General features: G+C 50.5%; 1 long non-coding RNA gene across 2 annotated transcripts in view; it reads left to right on the top strand.

Moving 5' to 3' along the window:
• The first annotated feature begins 2,234 nt into the window (after positions 1–2,234).
• Positions 2,235–5,404, top strand: part of LOC142288263 (uncharacterized) — an 18,922-nt gene continuing 15,752 nt past the window's right edge. The window contains exon 1 of one of the 2 annotated variants that reach the window (XR_012749077.1): positions 2,235–3,230. This is a non-coding gene — a long non-coding RNA (uncharacterized LOC142288263). Of the gene's footprint in view, positions 3,257–5,404 lie in introns of both variants that reach the window. The other variant, XR_012749076.1, reaches the window with a different exon arrangement.

Here is a 5,404-nt window from a genome sequence, read left to right as displayed (position 1 = left end):
TCAGCCATTACTGGGGGGAAGAGACTGTAGGACACTCGACTGCAATCTATTACTCCCTGTGATCAGCCATTTCTGGGGGAAGGAGACTGTAGGACAGGTCACTTCAATCTATTACTCCCTGTTATCAACCATTACTGGGGGGAAGAGACTGTAGGACACTCGACTGCAATCTATTACTCCCTGTTGTCAGCCATTACTGGGGGGAAGAGACTGTAGGACACTCGACTGCAATCTATTACTCCCTGTTATCAGCCATTTCTGGGGGAAGACGACTGTAGGACAGGTGACTGCAATCTATTACTCCCTGTTATCAACCATTGCTGGAGGGAAGAGACTGTAGGACACTCGACTGCAATCTATTACTCCCTGTTATCAGCCATGGAGGAGGAGATTGTAGGACAGGTGACCAATCTATTAGGCCGGTTTTACATCTGCGTTGTTTCGACGCAAACGGACTCCGTCACTAATGTATTAGGCTGCTTTCACACTACGTCTTTTTAACATGCGTCCTGAACGTTTTTTTGCTGCAAAAGCAGATCCTGCTTTTACAGCAAAAAACGCATGCAAACGCATGTGTTACTTTGCAGGATCCTGTCACTGGATGTTTAGGGGCGGGCATTGGAGTCATGTGATCGGGAGTGATGGGAACTAAACGTGATAGACTGGAAGCCGGCTTCTTACAACTGTGGAGGCTCGTAACCAAGGTAAACATCGGGTATACTTGCTTGGATACCCGATATTTACTTTGGTTACGAGCGTCTGCAGCTGCTAGGAGCCGGGCTCCCTGCACACGTAACCAACGTAAACATCGGGTAACTAAGATAAGTGGTTACCCGATATTTACCTTGGTTACGAGTGTCCGCAGCTCTCAGGTGGAGGAGAGGGGGAGAGACAGAGAGGTAGGAGAGAGAGGGACTGATCACGAGAGACTGGTTCTGGGCATGCTCAGTAGAGCAAGCAGGATCCTGTCTATCAGCATGCCAGCGTTCACATGCGTTTGCGTGCTGTTTAGTCAGGATCCAGCGATTTGCAGTATTTGGACGCAGCTCAAAAACGCTACATGTAGCGTTTTTGAAAGATGTTAAAAAACTGCAAGTCGCTGGATCCTCACTATAACGCATGCAAACGCAGGTGAACGCATGTTAACGCGAGTCCATTGCAAATGCATTGAAATGAAAACGCATTTGCACTGGATCCGTTTTTGCGTTAAAAAAACGTTCAGGACGCATGTTAAAAAGACGTAGTGTGAAAGCAGCCTAACATGCGTCCTGAACGTTTTTTTAACGCAAAACGGATCCAGTGCAAATGCGTTTTCATTTCAATGCATTTGCAATGGACTCGCGTTAACATGCGTTCACCTGCGTTTGCGTGCGTTATAGTGAGGATCCAGCGACTTGCAGTTTTTTAACATCTTTCAAAAACGCTACATGTAGCGTTTTTGAGCTGCGTCCAAATACTGCAAATCGCTGGATCCTGACTAAACAGCACGCAAACGCATGTGAACGCTGGCATGCTGATAGACAGGATCCTGCTTGCTCTACTGAGCATGCCCAGAACCAGTCTCGCGTGATCAGTCCCTCTCTCTCCTACCTCTCTGTCTCTCCCCCTCCCTCTCCTCCACCTGAGAGCTGCGGACACTCGTAACCAAGGTAAATATCGGGTAACCACTTATCTTAGTTACCCGATGTTTACGTTGGTTACGTGTGCAGGGAGCCCGGCTCCTAGCAGCTGCAGACGCTCGTAACCAAAGTAAATATCGGGTATCCAAGCAAGTATACCCGATGTTTACCTTGGTTACGAACCTCCACAGTTGTAAGAAGCCGGCTTCCAGTCTGGCACGTTTAGTTCCCATCACTCCCGATCACATGACTCCAATGCCCGCCCCTAAACATCCAGTGACAGGATCCTGCAAAGTAACACATGCGTTTGCATGCGTTTTTTGATGTAAAAGCAGGATCCGCTTTTGCAGCAAAAAAACGTTCAGGACGCATGTTAAAAAGACGTAGTGTGAAAGCAGCCTTACAGTTCATTTATTTACAGTGTAAGCGCGACACCATGTGGACGCATGCGGGTAGTGCATGAGGCATGCTGTCGCTCTTCAACTGTAAATAAATGAACTGTAATACATTAGTGACGGAGTCCGTTTGCGTCGAAACAACGCAAATGTGAAACCTGCCTTTCTCCCTGTTATCAGCCATTACTGGGGGGAGGAGACTGTAGGACAGGTGACTGCAATCTATTACTCCCTGTTATAAACCATTACTGGGGGAAAAAGACTGTAGGCCCTCGACTGCATTCTATTACTCCCTGTTATCAGCCATTACTGGAGGGGGAGACTGTAGAACAGGGGACTTCAGTCTATTGCTTTCTGTTATCAGCCATGGAGGAGGAGACGACTATAGAACAGGTGACTTCAATCTATTACTCCCTGTTATCAACCATTACTGGGGGGAAGAGACTGTAGGACAGGTGACTGCAATCTATTACTCCCTGTTATCAGCCATTACTGGGGGGAAGAGACTGTAGGACAGGTGACTGCAATCTATTACTCCTTTTCCATGTTGGTCCATATGAGAAGACCAGGACTATTAATGACCGGCAGTAGTGTAGCTACCGGGAGGTGGCAGAGGGGGCAGTTGCCCTGTGCTCAGAGGAGGTCCACTAGGCGCTTCCACCTATGTGCGCACGTTGCGTCGTGTCACTGTAGAAAATTCTGCAGTGATTTGGCAGCTCATGTGCGCTTCAAATCGCTGCAGACACTGCATAATGGATGTAGTGTGTCTGCAGAATAGATGGCGATTTCACGCGCTCGGGATGCCGCCTCTCCCATAGACAGAGTGGGAGCAGCATCCAAAGCGCACGAAAGAAGTGACATGCTACATTTTTAAATGCAGAGATTTTGTCAAATTTTTGACACTCAAATCGCTGCGTTCAAAAAAGCATGGTGCGCACGGATTATGCACACTCTTCATAGATTGTGCAGGGGACGCAGGACACATGCATATACACTGCAGTGCTATAGACGCAGCATAAATGCATGCAATACGCACACGTGCGCACATAGCCTGAGTGCTGCAGAGGCAGAGCAGAAACTTGTCCAGATGACGAAAATACATCCTAGTGGTGTAGATAGGACCTGCGATCTTGTCATGCCCATGTGACCGAGTGGGAGGAGCCGCTCAGAAAGCCAGAAGATCCTGATTCCTGAAGGAGATGGGAACGCGTGACCGGTAATGAGGGAAAATGGGGTTGCAGGGTGAGTGCATATGAGGGGTACAGATTGTGACAAAATGGGGTGCAGGGTGTTTGAGAGAGGGGTAAGTTTGGGTACAGGCTGTGTGACATATAGGGATGCAGGCAGGGCCGTCTACAGGTTTTTGTGGGCCCCATCCTCACGTACAGGGGCGGACTGGCCCACCAGGAGGTCGGGATAACCCCCGGTGGGACCCTGCTATTGATGGCCACGCCCCTTAGGCACCGCCTCCCTACCCCCCTTCCCCGGGCCCCTTATGGATATGTGTGAGAGGACGTGATGAGATCAGCACATTGCTGACGTCATCACAGTGCTGCGGGCGCCACACTGGATTCATCAGGCAGCGGTAAGCGCTCCATGGAGGAGCCGAAGAGACAGGTGTAATTAATGGGGATGTGTGGGGAGGGTCTGAGGACACATAACGGGGAACATTTGTGAAGGAGACACAGTTTTGTGACAGGCAGAGGGGGAGTGCTGTATTCCGAGGGAGGGGGGAGGCAGGTAGGTGTGTGTAGTGATAGGGCAGTGTAATTTGTGTCTGCAGGGGGTGATGAGGGGTGCAATGTATTATGTCTGGGGAGGGGGTAATGGAGGGTGCATTGTATTGTATGTGGGGGAGGGGTAATGGAGGGTGCTCTGTATTGTGTGTGTGTGTGGGGAGTGATGGGGGGTACATTGTAGGTACATTGTAGTGTGTGGAGGGGTGCATTGTGTGTGTATGGCGTGATGGGGTGCATTGTGTGTGTGTGTAGGGGGTGATGGGGGGGTGCATTGTATTTGTGTGTGTGTGTGTGTGTTTGGAGGGGGTGATGGGGGGTGCATTGTATTGTGTGCGTGGGGAGATGGTAATGGGGGGTGCATGGTATTGTGTGTGTATGTAGTGGGTAATGGGGGGATGTATTGTGTGTGTGTGTGTGTAGGGGGTGATGCATTGTATTGTGTGTGTGTGTGTGTGTGTGTAGGGGGTGATGCATTGTGTGTGTGTGTGTGTGTGTGTGTAGGGGGTGATGCATTGTATTGTGTGTGTGTAGTGGGTGATGGGGGATATATTGTGTGTGTGTGTGTGTGTGTGTGTGGGGGGGGAGTAGTGGGGGTGCATTGTATTGTGGGTGTGTGTAGCGGTTGATGGGGGGGATGTACTGTGTGTGGGGGGGTAATGGAGCGTGTATTGTGTGTGTGTGAGGGTAATGGGGGTGCATTGTAGTGTGTGTGTGTGTGTGTGTGTGTGTAGGGGGTGATGGGGGGTGCATTGTAGTGTGTGTGTGTAGGGGGTGATGGGGGGTGCATTGTAGTGTGTGTGTGTAGGGGGTGATGGGGGGTGCATTGTATTCTGTGTGTTTGGAGGGGGTGATGGGGGGTGCATTGTGTGTGTACGGGCTGATGGACAGTGCATTGTGTGTGTGTTTGTGTGTGTGTGTGTGTGGGGAGTAATGGGGGTGCATTTGTGTGTGTGTGGGGAGTAGTGGGGGTGCATTGTATTGTGGGTGTGTGTGTAGGGGTGATGGGGGGTGCATTGTATTTGTGTGTGTGTAGGGGGTGATTGGGGGGATGTACTGTGTGTGGGGGGATAATGGAGCGTGTATTGTGTGTGTGTGTGTGTGTGTGTGAGGGTAATAGGGGTGCATTGTAGTGTGTGTGTGTGTGTGTGTGTGTGTGTGTTTGGAGGGGGTGATGGGGGGTGCATTGTATTGTGTGTGTGTGTGTGTTTGTGTAGGGGGTGATGGGGGATGCATTGTATTTGTGTGTGTGTGTGTGTAGGGGGTGATGCATTGTATTTGTGTGTGTGTGTGTGTGTGTGTAGGGGGTGATGGGGGGTGCATTGTATTGTGTGTGTTTGGAGGGGGTGATGGGGGGTGCATTGTGTGTGTATGGGCTGATGGACGGTGCATTGTGTGTGTGTGTGGGGAGTAATGGGGGTGCATTTGTGTGTGTGTGTGGGGAGTAGTGGGGGTGCATTGTATTGTGGGTGTGTGTGTAGGGGTGATGGGGGGTGCATTGTATTTGTGTGTGTGTGTGTAGCGGGTGATGGGGGGATGTACTGTGTGTGGGGGGGTAATGGGGGTGCATTGTAGTGTGTGTGTAGGAGGTGATGGGGGTGCATTGTATTGTGTGTGTGTGTAGGGGGTGATGGGGGGTGCATTGTGTGTGTGT

This window comes from Anomaloglossus baeobatrachus, unplaced genomic scaffold, assembly GCF_048569485.1.
Source record: "Anomaloglossus baeobatrachus isolate aAnoBae1 unplaced genomic scaffold, aAnoBae1.hap1 Scaffold_807, whole genome shotgun sequence".
NCBI classification, from domain to species: domain Eukaryota; kingdom Metazoa; phylum Chordata; class Amphibia; order Anura; family Aromobatidae; genus Anomaloglossus; species Anomaloglossus baeobatrachus.
Note: the sequence above shows the minus strand (reverse complement) of the source record. Positions and strands in the feature narration are given on the sequence as shown.